The 22,095-nt window shown below is 44.8% G+C and overlaps 1 pseudogene; it reads left to right on the top strand.

The window, feature by feature from the left end:
- Positions 1–14,078, top strand: part of LOC142488337 (uncharacterized) — a 48,831-nt pseudogene extending 34,753 nt beyond the window's left edge.
- The last annotated feature ends 8,017 nt before the right edge of the window (positions 14,079–22,095 follow it).

Genomic DNA, 22,095 nt, shown 5'->3' with positions numbered 1-22,095 from the left:
CAACAGCTTAGCAACCACTTCTCAACTACTTTTGATCAGTGCTGTGCCTTATGTATCCTCTGGGGGCTGACACAACTCTGACATCACTAACCATGGAGTCAGAGCCTGTGGCCACTCCCATCCATACATAGGGCACCTCACCAGGGTGTGAGGGCAAACCTCCATAATTACTGCTGGCATGCCCATAACTTACCAGGCCTTACTGTCAGCAGGAGAGATGACTGCAGCCATTTTACAGCATGGTTACATTAGTATATACCAAATGCCAATCAAACAATTTAATTGTACAGTGTGTACATGATGCATAATGCATCATGTAACACAATGCCAAATCAATGTTCAAAATAAAAGAAACAATTATAAACAAGATACCATGCAATCTGATAATGTATATTAGACAGAGGGGACTCCATTTTGATATTATAACCATTTTGTACTAACGCCGCCATCTTGTTGTTTACTGAATTTTAACCTAGTTAATATTGGCTGATTTCCTAGACTATGGTCAGATCAGAGTCCCTTAATAAAAGCAGGAAGTCTAGCCACATATGCAAGATTAACATGTGTGCTATCTCAGCAATTAAAGCAAAAATATATGGCTAAAATCTCTTGACCTCTAAGAACTAGAGTTCTTTTTTAACTGTTTATGTGCGCAGGAGTATATACTGTATAACTTTTTTCCTTTCTGCATACACAGGGGAATTGAAGATTCCCTGCTTGATACTCTAGCAGCAGGCGTCACTTCCTCCTATATAGTGAGTATAATACCAACTCTACCATTGTTACAAGTCCGTCCAGCGCCATCTTTTATTCCACGTTGGTATTGAGTTGAGGTATGTTCATCTCTACCTTGATCACACCGTCGATCGGCTAAATCTGGCTACTGAGGCCCCATACGGTCATGGTCTCTCTGCCGACTTCAGCGGTAGATGCTGCAGATGACGGTCGTAGAAGGATCAGTAGACAATGGTTACCTGAGACCCGGTGTCCAATAGAGCCGAAGCGTAATTTTTTTATATTAGTACTCAGATCAGTGCTGTGGGGCCAATTCGACTGGAGAGGTCAGCTGGGAGCTCCTTCTCAGGACTGGCAGGTGCCGCACTTCTCCGGTCGTCGGGCGACTGAACCTCTGTGTGAGTAACGAAAGTCAAGGACACTGACTCTTAGTAGTTACCTTCTGACGGCAGTTTCTCCTTATACATGCCTCTCCCCCGCACTCATAGCAGTGATGGTACATTCGAGTCCTGGACTGAAAAGAACCAGGCTTCGGGATGCTTGAGCAGGCGTTGGGAGAGTCTGTCGGGGCGGTTCTGGAGTACTTGCTGCTGTGGGGTCTTTCCTGCCAACTGCCCCCTTCGCGGAGCTGGCCATGTCTGCCCATGGCTTAGGGCAGGGGTGGGGAACCTTTTTTCTGCCAACGGCCATTTGGATATTTATAACATCGTTCGCGGGCCATACAGACAGGCAGGCACACGGCAGGCATGTAGGCACACAGAACCCCACCCACCTACCTCTGGTAGTTGCTGCTGCTGCTGGGGGGATCGTGTAGGGCGGATGCTGAGGTAAGTGCGAGGGGGAACTGCTGGAGAAGCATGGGGGAAGTGCGGGGGGAGTGCGGGGAAGTACGGTGGCTGCTGAGGCTAGTACGGTGACTGCTAGGGATCGCGTAGGGCTGCTGGCGCCTCACACCACCTCCTCCCGATCGGGCGCGCGGAGGCCATTTTTTTAAAAATTAGTGCGACCCCGGTTATAGCAGTTGTCTTAGCAGGGCCAGACCAAATGATTTTGAGGGCCTTATACGGCCCTCGGGCCTGACGTTCCCCACCCCTGGCTTAGGGCCTGGAGCCTGGGTGGGGGTATGGAACCGCAGGATAACCTCTTGATCTTACACTTGATCCATTAAGTCTTCAATGTTAGGAGGAGTCTCCATAGAAATGGTGCAGCTGATCCTAGGAGAAATCGGGTGTGTAGGCAATGCTCCCCGCAGAAAATGTTTGGTTCGGAAGTCATCTAGATCAGACACTCGAATGCCTTCTTTGAGATCAGGGTCCAATGTGCCAATTGAAGCCGTCGAAGGAACGCCGATAATTCTTCCCCTCATCTTGTTTGAGGGTGTGGAACTGGGCCAGTAAAGCAATGGCATTGTCCTTAGTGCCATAAGCTATAGTTAAGGCCAGGATCAGGGCTTGGGCATTGGCCTCCGCATGACACTCACGGTACAACCAAACTATAGTGGTGGCCGGAGGCCGCAGGCATGCCACGATCCACTGCCTCTTGACTGCATCAGAGCAGGACCATTCTTGCAACACTTGTACCGCATTGTCTCTCCACTCCTCAAACTCTTCTTCTCCCAACAGCATAAGCCACACGCCAGAGAAAGCCTTCAGCTTTAGGTAGTGGTGGGCTTGTGATGACTGCGCAAGTTTGTCAGCCAGTAGTTGTGTTGACTCTCCGAACGCAGGTTCTCCCTCAGAGCCAGATCGTCTGCTTTGCCGGGACTTTATGCTAGCCTCACTCTTGCAGGGGCCTCCTGGGGAAGGGGGAAGGTCAGTTCCTACATCCAAGTTAGGGACTGGCCCTGGGCTAGGGTCCTCCATTTTGACTATCAGTGCGAGGTAGATAATAGGACACTCACTGGGTAGGGCTTATGACCCACCCTCCTCGCTTAAATCACAATGGGCATTAACTAGGACCATGCCCCAGGTAGAAGTGGGGTCCCACTTTTGGCCATGGGGCTGAGCTGTGGCTAACCCTGGCAAACCCCACTGAGCTAGGCACACGTTGTATGAATGGATATTGGCCAGGACATGGCCGACGGCCACACGTGACAGGGAGGTACCTGGAACTCCATGGCCCAATGGTGGACCTCCTGTCTTGACGGTACAAATATGGTAATACTTTTGGTTTCATTTGGTTTCATTTTGGTTCCAGGCACCTGAGGTCTGAATCTGAGCAGCGCCTCCAAATGTAACACTCCTTCCCTACCCCTAAGGGAAAATGCAGGTGTTATGCGCTACAGTGCTATCTGTTTGCTTACAGGGGACTAAGCCTCCGCATATGGGGAATCTTGGGTGAATGAGTGCAGCGCCTCCACTCGCGACCCAGCGTTGGCGGGATTGCTCCTTATGGGAACCGGTATACCTATGCCGTATACCTAGAAATCAAACTCACACAGGTTATGCAATACGTCTTTACTGTGATCCCACAGTATAGCAACAGACACCAATGTGCAAACAGCAATGCAATACAAACACAATAACAACAGTGCAATAATAGTCCTGGGTTAACTAACCCCAATAGTACCTAGGGTGCTCGGGCACCTGTAACCCAGTGTCTAGCGAGCAATCCTTCCCAGTGGATGTTAGGGCAGCACTACCCTCTCCCCTTGCATTGGTGCACAGTACCTTCCTGGCTTAAGGTCCAGCCAGGCCATGCTTCCCAGCGAGGGCAAGAACAGCAAAAGGGTCTGTAAATTTATCCTCTACTCAAACGTTAGTAGGGATCGTCCCCTTCAACTCGGAAGATCCTCCCGGGAGGCCAAAACCCCTCTAAGGTGCTGGACAGGAAAAGTCAAACTTTCGGGAGAGAAGTAAACGAGTCAGAGACGAATGCTCTTTGTCAATTACTTCACTCTGTTTATTATTAGTTACAATCAGGTTTATATAGCCGAGCGAGGGTGTATACGTGCAAAAGATTACTTCCCATATTTTGACATTACGTTATTTATCTGAAAAGTTACAATACTTTGTCCTTGACCAAAGCCATATATTCTTACTTGAAATGCTGAGATAGCACATATGTTGGACTTGCATACGTGGCTTGGACTTCCTGTTTTTATTGAGGCACTCTTTATCTGACCATGTTCTGGGAGTTCAGCCAACATAATTGGGTTATAAAGGCAGTAAACAACAAAATGGCGACATTAGTATAAAATGGCTCTATCAGACAAAATGGAGTCCCCTCTTGAAATATACATTATCAGTGTCCCCACATTGCAGGATCTCCAACACAAGCCCCTGACACCTTAAGGTTCTTTCTTGGGGCCTCATGGAAATGTTACTCTCTCTCTCTCTCCATTGCAATCCCCTACCTCCTGGCCCACACCTAATATCATTATACACCCTGGATTACTCAAAATCCTTGCACTATCTGCTGAATGTTGGTGGAGAACTCTGAAAACCAGCACACAAACCACCGCTTACTCTAATGGCAAACATCACAAATTTACAACTTGCAAACAACTACTCAAATTTCTACTCATACTGTTACTCTCTATAGCGGTTGATAGTGAACTTAACCCAGGCCTTCCCTTTTCAACTCTGTCCCATACAACATAGACCTTTTTGGAATTTGAAGGGGGTACTCTGTCGCCCATATAAATATCCAGAGCCTGTTGCCCAAACTGGATGTACTAAGGGCATGGTGCCTTATGCATAAATCCAAAGCCATCGTTCTCACAGAAACATGGCTAACCCTAAAACCCTCGATGCAAATATTGCCATTCACGGATACTCCATTTCTAGGAAAGATAGGACAAAGAGAGGAGGAAGGGTGTTATTTTATATTGCAGACAACTTACAATTTACGCTGTTAAATTGCCCCCCAAGCCCACCCTCTTTTGAAATCCTAGTTGGCAAAAATCTGTCTCCCCTTTTCTAATCCCGTCTTGGTTGCTTTCATCTACCGCCCCCCTAAAGCCCCTCTCAGTTCCTGACTGATATGACCAGTTTCTTGGCTTAATTTCCTCTCTGAATGAGAAGAGTGAGCTGCCAGTTCTTGGGGATTTCAATTACAATTGGCTCAACCCTCAAAACAAAATCCAGATACAACTCAAGTCACTTAACCTAACACAACTCATTTCCCAACCCACATGGACAAACTGTCACGCCTGCATGCCCGCAGACCTGGCTAGACCCCAGTACTGAGGTGGGAACGGTATGATACCACACACCCACAGTAGTGGGAGCAAGCCCGGAGTGTGGTATAGCGTTGCTGGGCCTGTTGGAAGAGTGTTAGTATATACTTGAAACGCTTGGGGATGTCCGTAAGAATAGTCGTGTCCGTGTGCCAATGTTCAGGCGTCCAGAGGGTAGAATCGTCAGAGTATAAGCCAGGTCCTAGGAAGCCAGAGGTAAGCGAAGTGGTATGCGTAGCAGGGTTCAGAGGGATACCAGAGAGCAGAGTAGTCCAGGACAAGCAGGGGTCAAAGCCAGGGAAATCCAAGATAACACAGGAGCAGGAAACAACAGGAACACAGAGGGAGCACAGCATAGGTCAGGTACACACAGGGAAACAGGAACTATGCAGAGTGGGGAAGAAGTGGACAGACAGGGATTATAAAGGAGGTCATACCAATGGGAGAGAGGAGAGTAGTAGAGAGAGAAGTGGGAGATGACAGGGAGAGAAGAGGAGGAGACAGAAGGGGCAGTCAGGGGAATGGCCTGTAGGGCTTGGGAGGCGGAGACATGGGGAACAGGATAAGAAGAGCATGTGCACGCGCCCTCTGTAAGATGGGGATGCGCGCGCACAGGTTGCAACACAGACGGACCGAGGGGAGGACGCAGGAGGGGCACAGAGCCCAGAGGAGAGGCGTGTGCGCGCGCCCTCCGTGGGCTGAGAGCGTACGCACCGGACGCGTCACCAGGTGCGCGGAACACCACGCCGCGGGCACCACGCAGGGAGGAGGCAACGGGACGGACGCCACCACTGGGGAAGGTAATGCGGGCACCGCGAAAGCGAGGGAGCGGGGAGGCTCGCAGCAGGGACTCGGGGACCGCGTGGGTATGCCAGACCTGCAGGGAACGCGCTGCGGCAAAGTTAGAGGGGTAGAAGACAAAGGAGAGGAGTGGGAAGGAGGAGAAGGGGCAATAGGAGATGGGAGAGAGGGACAAGGAGGGGAAGAAATCTCCTGAGTCGTCACACAAAGCTGAAATCTCACAACCATTCCTTGCTAGACTGGATTCTCTCCTCTAGTCTTTAGTTTACATCCCTAACTCCCTTTACTAGTTTTTAATACTTGGGCATATGGTTTGACTCCCATTTAACATTTGGGATGCATATTGGCATAGGTTTTGGATTTCAGGGTATCAAATTAGGTGTACTTTACAGGAACAAATCCTCCCTAAGTCTGCTGGTCAGAAAGCGTATTACACAGCAGATGCTAATGCTAATGCCAATTATCAACTATGTGGAGTATACTGTATGGCTTGGCACTCCAAACCCACTTTAACAAACTTGATACCCTCTACAATTCAATATGCTGTTTTGTTCTCCAATGCAACTACAACACACATCACTGCAAAATGCTCAAAGAACTAGATTGGCCATCACTTGAGTCTAGGCACAAAGTTAATCTTTCCTGTCTTGCCTTCAAATACTTTCTGGGCAAGCTACCCGTCTATCTGAACAAGCTCCTCACCACATGCAGCACTTATCTGAGATCTGACTCCAAAAGAATGTTCATGATCCCAAGGTTCAGCAAAGTATCCGGCTGCTCCTACTTGTCTTACCGTGCACCCCAAAACTGAAACAATCATCGGAGACTCTCACAGCCACCACAAGTCTAAGTTCTTTAAAAACTAAACTAAAGCTATCTCACATTTGATTCAGGTCTGTAACTGTTACATACGCCTATAATATATATTATCCCTAACTGTGCATGCAATGTCTTGTATATATTGTGTACCCTGTTCACTTATGTAACTGTATTTGTCATCATAACTCTATGCCCAGGACATAATTGGAAACGAGAGGTAACGCTCAATGTATTACTTCCTGGTAAAACATTTTATAAATAATTAATAAATGAAAATTTCCCTTGGAGTAAATCACATTCATGGTGACGGAACTGCAGTCACAGAAGTGACGTCACTGCTGGCAGAAGAGGTCATCAGTGTTGCCAGCTCGGCGCGCATGCGAAGGCCTCCCGCGCACGGTACGAATGCACAAGAGACGTTGCCACTGGCTCGGCGCAGTAAGTGCGGGCGCGCACAGACACCGCACAGGCACAGATTCAGCGCACACAGAGACACAGACACACAGAGATACACAGAAACACGAGGAAGTCACAGTTACTATACATATAGAAGTGCAAATAGGTAAAAACCTGGCGGGGGGGGGGGGGTATGTGCTGCGCACGCACGTTCTAAGTCAAACTTCTTTGTGTCTTTGTTTTTTTGTCACTGAAATTTTTTGAATTTTAATTAAAAACATCAACATCACAAATTCAATTTCTTTGACAAAACAGTGACACTTAAAATGCGCGTGCTCAACACACGCACACACACACTATTTTAAAGCATATTTTTTTTCTTGGCTTTCTTATATGTGCTTTGGTGATCTGGTCCTGTATTATGTACTTTGTAGACATGTAGATCAGCAAAAGCAACATCTGATTGGTACTCACTGCTGTGCTGTCTCATCCCATGAATGCGATTGTTGCACCCCACTCACACAGACTGACATCTTATTGCATACAAAAGAAGCAATATTGCGGGAAGCAGCACCTTTGTCCGATTTCCTCCTATGCAGTGTGATGTCTGTTTGCAATTTGTCACATGCTCTTTTTGCTTTCGTGAATCTGATGACAGATATAATTACACAATAAAAAACATAATAAAACACAATACAGCACAGTATATCTGTTTTTAACCATTTATTTACCAGTAGGTATTTTAATTGGATGGGTTTATCACCACCAAGACTACCGTAGATCTTTGTTATTAGGCCTTTTTGGTAGATGCCTTTGCTATTTAGCACCTCGAACTCTAACATAGAGGGGAACTCCAACCTTAGGGATAATTTTTGAAGAAAATGCCTAATTTGGAGATACTTAAATAAATTTAGATCTGGTATCTCATATTTAGCTCGAAGCTCCTGAAAGCTCAATAGTTTACCGTTATTTAACAGGTCAGCAATTACCCTGATACCCCTTGCTTTCAATTGATTGAATTGATTAGAATCGCAACCTGGGGGGAACTCCGGGTTGTCAAACAGTGGAGTAAGCTGTGAGACGGGGGATAGCAAGCCGAATTTATTTTTGTTTTGTGTCCAAATCTCCCACGTATGTCTCATCGCTTCGAGTTCTATTTTCTTTGACTGTGTATCTCTTCTCTCACCAGCCCACAAACCTATTGGCAGAGAAGGCGTTTTCGCATAGTACGTTTCAATAGACAACCAGCAAGTCTGGGTCGGGTCGGTGTTCCAAACCACCACTTGCCTTAACTGGGCTGCTTGGTAGTACTTGAGAACATTCGGAACACCCATCCCCCCCCCCTCCCCTCCTCTCCTCGAGGTTATCATGACCATTCTGGCCACCCTGGGTCTTTTGCCTTGCCATATAAAGTGGAAAATTTTGTTTTGCAGGTTTTTCAATCCAGGCACTGGAATGCGGACCAGGAGGGTCTGGAAGTAGTATAGGAGCCTCAGGAGGACATTCATTTTTACTGATATCATTCTGCCAATCCAGGATATCTGGTGTCCTTCCCATTTGACCAGGTCCTTTTTAATATTTTCAAATAGAGGGGGATAGTTTTTCTGATATAGGGAGTGGTAGAATCTGGTCATGTTAATTCCCAGATACTTGACATGTGTGGGACACCACTTATAATAAAAATGTAGTTTTAATAATTTCAGTTCTTGGTCTCACAAGGTCAGATTTAATGCTTCGGATTTATCGGAATTAATTTTATACCCTGAGATTACTCCAAAGTCAGAGAGTGCCTGTTGGAGATTGGGTAGTGAGGTTTGAGGGTTCTCCAAGGTTAATATTATATCATCTGCGAATAGTGAGATTTTGTAATTTGACTTCCCTATTGTTAAGTAATGCAGAGGTTTAATGGGAAGCCACTGTAAGGACCTCAGGAGAAGTACAGCAGAGACAGACCAAAAAGAAAGGGATATTATTCAAACCACAGTGTATTTTTTTGTTTTGTTTTTATGAACGTAATAAATTAAGTATAGAGTTGGGATGAGGGAAGGCCAGAGAGGTTAAAGTTGCAATAGTGGAGATATGAGGGTATGCATGAGCATTTTAGAAAAGGGCAGATTGTGGAAACATAGCGGAGGGAATAATGGCAATATTTACAACAGCCTGAATGTGAGAAGGGAATGGAAGAGTCATATATTACACCAAGGCTGCATTTTTGCCAAATTAGGATTAATAATCATTTTTATGTGTCATTTTTTGACTGAGACAATGTGGAGCAATTGGGGCTGGTTTAGGTGCCTATGTAGACTTCTCCAACCTATCTTTACATTATAGATTTGTCTGGTTGGGTTGATATCATGTACACTTAGATAATCGGTACAGTAATAAATAATTATATAATGTGTTCAAAATGAATTTATTATGAGAGCTGCCAGAAAGAAATGTCAAGTCTCTAGGACCACAACCAGTCATTGGGGGACCACTGGATGTCCAGGGCCACAATTTTAAGGCCTTGAGTATAGATTGAAGAGAACATATTTTTAATTTAGTAGCAATAAAGTAAATTATGCAGAGTATTTTGGAATGGTAATTTGTTTTCAGTCATTTATTTACAGATTTGAAAACATTTGAGTTCTGTCTTTTTTGTTTCCTTCTGTTAGAGAACTACCTGAATGAGGGGCAAAACTGGAGCTCTGATATGTCCAGAAGCGGGTTAACTCCTAGCAGCCTAGAAGTGCCAACAAAACATGATTCCTGCCACATGTTGGATACGTGCCAAGAACCAGTGCCCAATGATGTTGAATTTACCGGCCGTGTACAGCACATAGTACAAACTGGGTCTAAGTATGGGTCAAGCAGAAGATATGAGAGAGATGGCCAGCTTTTTGTCTGTTGTGAGTGTGGTAAAGGCTTCTCATTAGATAGGGAATTTCTCACCCACGTTTGTGCCCACACTAGGGAGAAACCCTTTACATGTACAGACTGTGGAAAAAGCTTTTCACTGAAGGGGAATCTCCTTTCACACCAGAGTATTCACAAAGGAGACAAACCTTTTAATTGTACAGAGTGTGGGAAACGGTTCCGTACTAAGAGGTACCTTCTCGATCACCAGAGGATTCATACAGGGGTGAAACCATTCACATGTACAGAGTGCGGAAAAAGCTTTTCACATAAGTGCAACCTCCTCGCACATGAGAGGATTCATACAGAGGAGAAACCGTTCACATGTACAGAGTGCGGAAAAAGCTTTTCACATAAGAGCAACCTCCTCACACATGAGAGGATTCATACAGGGGTGAAACCGTTCACATGTACAGTGTGTGGAAAAAACTTTTCACTGAAGAGTAGTCTCCTTTCACACCAGAGTATTCACACAGCGGACAAACCTTTTAATTGTACAGAGTGTGGAAAAAGCTTTTCATGGAAGAGCAACCTCCTCACACATGTGAGGATTCACACAGGGGAGAAACCGTTCACATGTACAGAGTGCGGAAAAAGCTTTTCATGCAAGCGCAACCTCCTCACACATGAGAGGATTCACACAGGGAAGAAACCGTTCACATGTACAGTGTGCGCAAAAAGCTTTTCACTTGAGAGCAACCTCCTTGCACATGAGAGGATTCATTCAGGGAAGAAACCTTTTACATGTGCAGAGTGTGGGAGAAGCTTTTCATGGGAAAGCCACTTCCTCATACATGAGAGGATTCACACAGGGGAGAGACCGTTCACATGTACAGAGTGTGGGAGAAGCTTTTCACTGAAGGGGAATCTCCTTTCACACCAGAGTATTCACGCAGCAGACAACCCTTTTAATTGTACAGAGTGTGGGAAACAGTTCAGTAGTAAGAGGTACCTTCTCAATCACCAGAGGATTCACACAGGGGAGAAACCTTTCACATGCAGAGAGTGAGGAAAAAGCTTTTCACAGAAGAGCAATCTCCTCACACATGAGAGGATTCACAAAGGGGAGAAACCGGTCTCATGTACAGAGTATGGGAAACAATTCAGTATTAAGAACAATCTGCTTTATCACCAGAAGATTCACACAAGGAAGAAATCTTTCACATGTACAGAGTGTGGAAAAAGCTTTTCATGGAAAAGCAAGTTCCTCATACATGAGAGGATTCACACAGGGGAGAGACCGTTCACATGTACAGAGTGTGGCAAAAGCTTTTCACTGAAGGGGAATCTCCTTTCACACCAGAGTATTCACACAGGAGACAAACCTTTTTATTGTACAGAGTGTGGGAAACAGTTCAGTACTAAGAGGTGCCTTCTCGATCACAAGAGTATTCATACAGGGAAGAAACTATTCACATGTGCTGAGTGTGGGAAGCTGTTCACTACTAAGCGGTGCCTTCTCGATCACCAGAGTATTCATACAGGGGAGAAACTTTTCACATGCACAGAGTGTGGAAAAAGCTTTTCACAGAACAGCAACCTGCTCACACATAAGAGGATTCACACGGGGAGAAACCGTTCACATGTAGAGAGTGGGAAACCATTCTGTATTATGAACAATCTCCTTTATCACCAGAAGATTGATACAGAGCAGAAACCTTTCACAGTGTGGGAAAAGCTTTTCTCTTAATTGCAACTCGCTCACACATCAGATGATTCATACAGGTACTAAATGTATACAGGTGATACATTTGCTTTTTCAGATTAGTGTTGGGCAACATACTGGTAGCATAGTAATGTCGTGCTAATAAAAGTGGTTGGTAACTCGATACGTACCATTATTTATTACCATGATATTTATATATGCTGACTGTAGAGAACCGAGTCGGGGTGTGTCTTTCAGAGAGAGGAGGGGGTGGGTCTCCAGAGAGAGTTGTGAATTTAGTTCTGGAATATAGAGAAAGGAGTGGGGGTAGCTCTAGCAGAGGAGTGAGGGCAGGTCTGGCACAGAGCGAGAATTGGGTGGGTCTTACAGAGCAAAGTGGGGGCTGGTCTTGCAGAGAAGAGTGGGGGCGGGTCTGACAGAGAGAGGAGTGGGACTGAGTCTTGAAGAGAGAACATTTGGGGTAGGTCTGGCAGAGTACAAGGGGGGTGGATCAGGCAACAGGTGGATTGGGATGGGTCGTACAGATAGAGCAGTGTGCTGTCTGCTCGGCCAGAGAGAGGAGGATGAAGATCTGACAGCGAGGAGTAGGCCAGGTTTGGCAGAGAGATGGGTGGTTGACAGTCTGGCAGAGAGGAGTGGTGGGTCTGACAGAGCGAGCAAGAAGTAGGGGCAGGTCTGACAAAGAAGTTGGGGCAGGTGTGGAAATGAGAAAGTAGTAGGGGTGGGTATGGTAAAGCGAAGTGGGGGTGGGAGAGTCTAACAGAATTCTGGGGAATACATATATCCAATTGAAAAGTGACCTTACAAATCAATTCTCTAATGAGTTACGAGAGCTACTCATAACGTGAAAAGATATCAGGATCTTAAAGGAAAAATAATTTACATATCTATTAATGGAGAAGCCGAAACTCACAATATTCTATTTCATACCTAAGATCCATAAAAATTTGACAAATCCTCCTGGAAGAACAATAATATCTGGTATAAACTCCCTAACCTCCAATCAGAGTAGATTGATGTTTACCTACACAAATACGTTACGTCCCAGAAATCATACTTAAAAGATGCTACTGGTGTATTAATTACGTTGGATAATTACAAATGGGAGGAAGGAATGATACTGGCTACATGTGATGTGACATCTCTACACTTCCATAGGACATGAACAGGGGTGTAGAGCCATGAAACATGTATTATACTGTACAAAGATGTTGAAATAAGGAAATAGAATACGGGGAGCTCAAGAGAAAAGAATACAAATAATGATCAGTGACAGTTTTGCACCAATTAAATCAAATGAAAAATAACTCAGGGTGGTGGGAGTGTGTAATATTTTTTTAATTTTTTGCTGTACTCACCCAGCCATGTGTGAGACTAACTTACAAAGTAGGTTCTTTGTACACTGGAGTGTCTCCTTCCTTCAGCTATAGAGTTGTCCTGTTCATTCTCTTCTGTGTATAGTTGTCCTGTTATTTCTCTGTGTATAGTGTATTCACCAACACCCGGCGTCCTCATGATAGACCCAATAAGGTTGACAGATAGCCGCAAGGAAAGTATAAAAATGCAGTTTATTAATTTAAAATAAGAGTAACAAGTTACTCACATGTAAAAAGACACCTCTGGTACACGCAGTCGCTTCCAGACCCCTTTTCCTTGTGGGATTGTGGGCACAGAGCATGATAGAAATGGATTATAAATATCAATGCAAGATATGAAGACTTTCTTAAACAAATTAGTTCTTTTATATTTCTTTCCCTGGCTGAATTGGTAATCAACCATATATGTGGGTTGTTTTTTTTTTTCAGAGATTAGATTTCACCTTTGTCAGCATTAGAATGTATGCAATGTTAAAATTAATTTGTTTATACAGTTTAATTGATCTTACAAAATAGGTGAAAAGTTCTAATATTCATTCTATTTTTATATGGTCTATGCATTGTCTTGATGAATTGCATGTTTTTTTGTGATTACAAATCCTTTTGTTTTTATATCCTTATATGGTCTGAGATGTCATGAATCATGCATATAGACATTCTTTGATTTTGGGTCGGTTATAGGCTTAATAGGATGCATGAGGGTTAAGGTGATTGATTTATCTAAATCACAAATCCAACCAGAGCCCTTTTTTTGCATATAAATGTTCTTGGGGTTGTTCTGACAAATATCTCCAATCATGTCATGTGCATGAGGCTATAATTCTTTAGCTTAATGATTTGTTTTTATACCTTTTTATTTGTTAGTGACAGACAATTGCAAATGAGACAGAACAGTATGCAACAAATGTATTCGCTTCTTATGTTATTGTGATTCTGTAACTATTTGCAATTTGTTTGTCTTGTAAAGTGTTTGTGATTGTTTGAAATTAACTATGTGGGTGTTCAGGTGGACGTCAGAACCGGTGGCTGATTTGGTTTAGCTTGCTCTGACAGGGCATCACCAATTCACTTCCGGGTTCGCGTTACACTTAAATACTCTGAGCTGAGGTTACACACATAGGGACCTTGATAAAGCGCTTGCAGCGCGAAACATGTTGGCCCGTTTTTGCCTCGTTTTGATGGTCAATTAAATGTAATTTTGGAGTTACCTTCTCTACTTTGCCTTTGTTCGGGTGGTGCGACGCCTACTTTCTCTTACGAAGAGGGAAACTTTTTGGATCCACCAACTTAATACTCCGGTTCCCCTAGGACTCAATGTGGATATAGATTTGGGAGTGTTCCTTTCCTAATCCATTGTCAGCTAGGATTTGCGTCTTATCCGCAAGGGTAACAATATGGATACATCATCCAGTTCCACCAGTCCATTCCCCAATGTTTTACTAGGCTGCTTCCAAGTATACTAATTTTGGACTCTGTTTATGACATTGAGTTTCCCTTTCTGTTTTTAAGCATGTACACTATACTATACAGTAGGTATATTGTATCAACTCATGAAATACCTTTAATTGGTTTTCGGTAATTAATTTAATTAAGAATATCATGCTTAAACCAGAACACATTTAAATATGTTTACATCTCGGTTTCAAGATCTATTAGGCTTATTCTTTGCCTTCCAATACTTTTATATGACTAGACATATTGGCTACTACTATCCACTGTGACATGTCAGTTTGTATTTGTTCATTTGATTGATTTGATCTCTGTTTCCATTTTTACATGTTTCTATGAAGAAATCAAGGAAAAATAAATAATGTATTCTACGTCTCCTATGCAACTGTCCATTTTTATTTTTGATTTAAAACAACTAGGTAGATTTAGATTAGTAAGCTATCAAGAGTTATAGTCATACTATAGGATAATTCATTTATTATAATGAGCATAATTGTTTATTTTATGGTGTTATCATTGCATATTTATAGACTATGGTCTTTTTAGTTAATCTCTTCCATTTATTATTTGATGTATTAAATGTAATATTTGTGTATAATATGATGTTTCACATTGGATTTTGAGCATATATTGTGTAAACATTTCAGTGCTCGTGCCCCCATACTTTGCATCCTATTCTCCGCTAGATCACAGTGCAAGATGGGAGGTTCTAATTAGATTAAGGGTATTTACAGCTTGTGGGTGGAGATGAATAGTCCTGATGAAGTGGTTCTCGCAAAATGCGTAAAGTTTTGGAGCCTGTCGGTGATTGCAAAGGACGTAGAGAGAAACAACAGCAGTTCCCCCTTTCCTCTTAACAGCTGAAACCGAAAAACAGAAGTGACGGAAATGGACGTACGGACGCAACTGGTGCTCACAGAGCTGGTGGTGAGACTGCAGCCCACCCGGCTCCCGGGACTCCACTTTTGCATTACATGCCTGTCTTTATTCTCACTAATGTAAGTCATGAATTTGGAGGGTTTTTTGGTACAGTAAACAGTTCATTTTCTGTCTTCACTATTGTTGTGTCTCTGTCTTCCTGAGCACATCGGAACCACCCACAACATCACCTACCTTGAACTACAGAGTGCCACAGATTTTGATACTGTTTATTTACTTCTCCAGAATGTGAGTAGGACCATTGGAGGGCTTATCAATGTGACTTATGACTTGCTACCAACTGAACTGCTCTATTTAGTTCTCTTCTCATATGGTACAGTCCCCCGCTCTCCTTATTTTTGTAACGGTGCTCATCACAAACAGGATGGGACCGCAGGGCTGAGGTGGGGATGTTAAAGAACACTGACCAACAACCATGCAAACGCGTCCGGATTGCAGAGTCGTAGTCGTGTAGCTGGGTCAGGGTAGGAGAGGTCAGAATAGTCGTGGTCTAGGATAGAAGTTGGATGGTCGTTGTGCCTAGCCGAGGTCCAGGCATCAGAGAAGGTAGAGGTCCAGGTACAAGCTGAGGTCAGAGGTAAACAAAGACAAGGCAGAATGCAAAGTAACAACAGGATTCTTGCGGGAAGCACACAAAATAAACACTGGGTTTATGCTCAGCCAATTGCCTCAGGGCTGGCTGAGCATTTAAGGAGCAGGGAGCCAATGGGAAGGCTCCTCCAGGCTGTGAGTCACGCATAATTACAGGTAGGCTGTGTACTGATAGGCAGGGGTGGAGTGTATTACAGCTGTGGAGTAATTGGCAGCTCTAACCCCTTGAGTGCCCCTGGTATTGCGGCGCCGACGTAAAGTGGGAACAGTGATGTCCTCTGTTGCGTCATGGACCGTGAGGGCGGAGTCAAGCCTGGTCCTGGTAGGCGTACTGCGGCGCTTGCACGATGGGTCACCCAACGTGTCACGGGGCGGGACCGAGGTCCAATCCTCACCGTACCCCCCCACTTCAGGGATGACCAGGTGTCCCAGGGATTGCTTGGAGGGAAACTTGTGGTGAAAGGCCCGAACGAGCCTTGGAGCATGGCGTTGGTCCATTGGAATCCACAAACGCTCCTCGAGACCGAAGCCCCTCCAATGGACCAGGTACTGCAGCTTCCCTCTGGTGATCCTGGAGTCCATAATGGTCTGGACCACGAATTCCTGCTGACCTTCAACCAGGAGAGGCTCAGGAGGAGGCGTCGAAGCAGGGAACTGGGAATCCAGGATGAAGGACTTGAGGAGAGAGGTGTGGAAGACAGAAGGAATCCTCATGGAAGCTGGCAACCGTAGCCGGTAGGCCACCGGATTGACCTTCTCGATGACAGGAAATGGGCCAATAAATCGAGGTGCCAATTTTGCTGTAGGAACCTTCTGCCGGGCATACCTTTTGCCCTGAATTGTAGGTAGGTGCTTCACGGCGATGCCGGTCGGCCTGCTTCTGAATGGAGACTGCCTTTCTGAGATTCTCCTGAATCTTTCTCCATGATTCCTGAACATGCAGTATCCTTTTGTCCGCAGCTGGTACCGTGGATCCAGGTCCTGCAGTCGGAAGAGCTGAGTGGTGGAAGTCGAAGTTAGAAAGGAATGGTGAGTCCTGAGTCGACTCATTATGCAGATTGTTATGAGAGAATTCGGCCCACGGCAAGGGATCTACCCATTTGTCCTGGGTATCGGAAATGAAGCAGCGGATGAACTGTTCCAGTGATTGATTCATCCGCTCCGTCTGACCCTTAGTCCGAGGATGATAGCCGGAAGAAAAGTGAAGGGAGATCCCTTGTTGTTTGCAGAAGGCCCGCCAGAACTTTTAGATAAATTGTGAACCTCGATCTGACTCAATGACTTGGGTGTCACGGGAGACCAGGTTTATCAACACATTTATACTGGGATCATATGATTGAGCAAAGCAAGGAGGTCAAATAAATTGTAATTTATTTCATGAAAAGACATACCCACAATGTTCCACAATTGCTGTCAAAATACACTTACTGGGACGGGGGCAAACAAAATAATTTGTTTCCAGAACGAAATCTTGTAAAATAAAGTTGTAGGAGTAATTTCCCAGGAGCGGGAATTGCTCGCGAAATCCTTGGTCCGTTCTCAAATCTGCTGCTGCTGTAATGGCACTTGGAATCTTTATGAAACTTATGAAGCTTGATGAACCTTAAGATGAATCTGTTTCCTGATGGGTTGCGGGAATTCTTATAGGGTTCAGAACCCTATACCTAACAAGAGCAGCCAATCTCTCTGTGGGAATAACTTTTCCCACCTATCCCGGAGTTGTCAATACTTCAGAAACCTGGCATGGGTGGCTTCCTATTCCGCTAAGGGCATGCCCCAACCTTGCGTGTACTGACTGATATGTGTGGTTGTTTTCAAGTGCTGGTTGGTTAAAGTGTGTGCAGTTAGAACCAGAAGGAAAGGGAAGTACTGGGTATAGTAGTAGGGGTGGCTGTTTTTTGGGAGTGTGCAGTGGGTTAATCTATTTTTTTTTTCAAATTTTTTTTTATTAGGCATTGATATATTAATACAGTTTATACGGTCACATACATATCGTCTTAGCCTAATACAGGTTTTCTTTTTTTTTCCCCTTACTCCACCTTTCCTCCCTTGTATCCCAATGGGGGGTGGATGTAACAGAAAGAAAGAGAGGGAAAGAAGAAACAGGGAAAAAAAGGGGGGGAGTCCCGTCCATCTCATCTCAGTTTCCCGCTTGGGGGGGGTCCTTTTATTCTGCCATTCTTGTGAGCCACGGATCCCATACTTTATTAAAGGTTGTTGTCTTCCTTTTCAGGAAGGCTGACAGTTGTTCCATCAACATTACTTCCCGTATTCGTTTCTTAACTGTTTGCTTAGGGGGGGAGACACCTTCTTCCACGCAGCGGCCACCGCACATCTGGCCGCCGTGAGGATGAAGGAGATTAGTTTTCTTGTTGGCCGGTCAATGTTCTCTATTGGCCTGGCCAAGAGATAGGTCAGCGGATCAATAGGTATAGTGAGGTCTGTGACCTTTTTAATTATTAACTGTATGGTTTCCCAGTATTTCTGAATTTCTGAACATGACCACCAAATATGGGCCATGTTTCCCTTTTGTCCGCAGCCTCTCCAGCATAGATCGGAGGCCAGAGGGTGGATTTGATTTATTCTGACTGGAGTAAGATACCAGCGAAACAATATTTTTTAAATATTTTCTTTGATTGTGGTACATATGGAAGTTCCTGAGGCTGCTTCCCAAATACTTTCCCAATCCTCTCGGTCTATAACTACAGAGGCGACCAAATTTATTCTAACTTGGCTAGTTCCGCAAATTTGGGTATATCCCGGTGATGTTCGGTTTTTTATCGTTTTCGGCCGGAGTGTATTGCGTTACTTTCCCGGCTGTGATTTAAGCATTTTATTCCCGCTGGCTGCAATACTGCAATGCCGTGTAAAAACACATGGGGGCGTTTGCGAGCTGTTGTCTTTGAAGCCGTCCCCTATAACCCCTAACATACAGTACTGGACATTTTTATTCATAGTGTACATGTGCAGGGGGTCTCCGGAGCTGAACCGCGTTGGTTTCAGGTCGGGGGACCCCCTGCTTCCCGAGATACAGACCCCTTTATGAGGTGCCAGTATCCCTCTGCGTTTAAAGGTCCCGATCACGTGACCGCGGCCTGTAAACCAAGCAGAGGGATACCGGCACCCCCTAAAGGGGTCTGTATCTCAGGGAGCAGGGGGTCCCCGGACCTAAAACCACAGCGGTTCTGCTCCGGAGACCCTCTGCACATGTACAGTATGAATAAAAAACATATATAAATAAAAAGTCATTCCTTACCTTAGCGGCTATGTGCTATGGTAACGAAGCAGCATTTCTGTATTTTAATAATATTGTACAGTGAGCAGGGGGTTCCCTGAGCCAGAAATTAATGCTCAGGGAACCCCCTGCTCCTGCACAATATTATTAAAAATACAGAAATGCTGCTTCATTACCATAGCGTATAGCCGCTAAGGCAATGAAGGGGTTAACCCACCGTGCCCGCTTTATTGTGGGTAGCAGGGGTGGGTGAAGGGGGTATTTGGCCCTTGGTGTGAGTTTAGGACTTGCGGGGGGGTTGCGGGTGCACTTAACCCCTTCACGACCGTAGCAGTTAATACCGCTACGGTCATGAAGGGGTTAAGCCCTCCCGCTACCCCCCGCAAGCCCTAAACAACCACCGTTGTGGCTTATACCCCCTTCACCCACCCCCACTACCCACAATAAAAAAAACTCACACACAGCAGCCACCAAAAAATAAATAAATCTAAATAAATAAATGACTATAAATAAATACATTTGAAATACATTTTTATTTATAGTGTAGATGTGCAGGGGGTCTCCGGAGCTGAACCGCGTTGGTTTCAGGTCGGGGGACCCCCTGCTCCCCGAGATACAGCCCCCTTTATGAGGTGCCGGTATCCCTCTGCGTTTCAAGGTCCCGATCACGTGACCGCGGCCTGTAAACCAAGCAGAGGAATACCGGCACCCCCTAAAGGGGCCTGTATCTCGGGGAGCAGGGGGGCCCCGGACCTAAAACCACAGCGGTTCTGCTCCGGAGACCCTCTGCAAATGTACAGTATAAATAAAACACACACATCAATAAAGAATCGTTCTTTACCTTAGCGGCTATGTGCTATGGTAACTAAGCAGCATTTCTGTATTTTTAATAATATTGTACAGTGAGCAGGGGGTTCCCTGAGCCAGAAATTAATGCTCAGGGAACCCCATGCTCCTGCACAATATTATTAAAAATACAGAAATGCTGCTACATTACCATAGCGTATAGCCGCTAAGGCAATGAAGGGTTAAGGCAGTATAAACAATAAATACATTAAATACATATTTTTAATGTGTGTGTTAAACCTCCCTGCCTTCACTGTAATCTATGTAAAAAAACTCTCCCCCTATTGTGTGTTAAACCTCCCTGCCTTCACTGTAATCTATGTAAAAAACCCTCCCCCTATTGTGTGTTTTAAACTTCCCTGCCTTCACTGTAATCTATGTAAAAAACCCTCCCCCTATTGTGTGTGTTAAACCTCCCTGCCTTCACTGTAATCTATGTAAAAAACCCTCCCCCTATTGTGTGTGTTAAACCTCCCTGCCTTCACTGTAATCTATGTTAAAAAAAAACCCTCCCCCTATTGTGTCTGCTAAACTTCCCTGCTTTGACTAATCTGTGTAAGCCCCCCTCCCCCTATTGTGTAAGTTAAATCTCCCTGGCCTGTGTTTCTGTGAGTGCAGTGTACTGTATTTAAATGTGGGGAGGAGGATCCCGTGTAAATAACCACACCCACTACCCACTACCCACCTGCACATGGCCCCTCCGCTGCTGCAAAAAAGAGACAAAAATTAAAACATATAAAGTAATGTCCCCTAACCCCTTAATCACCATAGCGGTTATTAACCGCTACAGTCATTAAGGGGTTAACCCACCCTCACCCACCACTCGGGATGCCTACATACCCTCCCACACTAACCCCCCCCCCCCGTGAGGCCTAACCACCCAGTACCCACAAGGGAGGCCTACCCACATACCGTTGGGGAAACACCCCCCCCCCTCCCCCAGTACCCACAATATAAACAATACAGTGCCCCACAATAAACAGCATTATATTTATTAAATACATTACCCACCCCCTGTGCCCCCCCATAAATACAAGATTTATTCTTTTACATACAGGGTTCATAACGCAGCCCCACGCAAGTCCCCGGTGGGCTGACGAGGCACCTGGACAGACCTACAGTTTACCAGCAGCCCTTTTTACACAGGTTCAGGAGGCCTGCTGGTGGGTCCCGCCAGCACCATGGCCCCCAGGTGGTCTCCTTGGGTCACCGTGGGCCACAATTGGGTCCCCAAGGTAGGCCCGCGGATGTCTGGGAGTCCCGGGTCAGACCCACAGGTGTCTGCGGGGCCTCGGGTGGTTCCCTCTGGGGTCTGGGGAACTCACGGGTGCTCTACGGGTCCGTGGTGCCCCCACAGAAGTGGGACCACACATCTTCATCCCCGCAGACTACGGGTCGGCGGTGCCCCCACAGAAGTGGGACCACACATCTTCATCCCCGCATGTGTCACCCATGGAACCACCAGCCTGATACCCACAGGTGGTCTCCAGAGGTCTTACGCAGAACCACAGAACCAACACTGAATGTAAAAAAAATAAACCTGGCCTATACATTCAATACATACACCCTCCCCCCCAACACCTACAGTACAATAATGTGCAAAATAACTATTATCCAGATATGGATAATAGATTAATTGGCCATTATTAAAAACATTAACTAGCATATTCAAATAAATAAAGTACTACTGACCTCATCAATACGAAGTGTCCGTCGCCAGCAACATCCTTGCCTTGCCCACAACATACATAGCAAATACAAAGCCAATACATTGCAAGTACATTCAGATATCAATTAACCCCTTAAACACCTTATCAGATAATAACCACAAAGGTGATTAAGGGGTTAAGCCACACTGGCCCGATACCCACCCTTCACCCATGAATTTGTACAGTGGCTTCATCATGCAACTATATATATATGCAGAGATATATATATATATATATATATATATATATATATATATATATATATATATATATATATATATACAGTGTATATATATATATATATATATATATATATATATATATATATATACACAGTATATACACACACATGATGAACCAATATACAAATAAATGTAGAAGGGTTATCAAAACCATACTGTCCTACAACCAAACACTTCTCCATACAGACACACTACATTACAATGAATTTCCTT

Source organism: Ascaphus truei, chromosome 2 (genome assembly GCF_040206685.1).
Source record: "Ascaphus truei isolate aAscTru1 chromosome 2, aAscTru1.hap1, whole genome shotgun sequence".
In the NCBI taxonomy this organism is placed as follows: Eukaryota; Metazoa; Chordata; class Amphibia; order Anura; family Ascaphidae; genus Ascaphus; species Ascaphus truei.
Note: the sequence above shows the minus strand (reverse complement) of the source record. Positions and strands in the feature narration are given on the sequence as shown.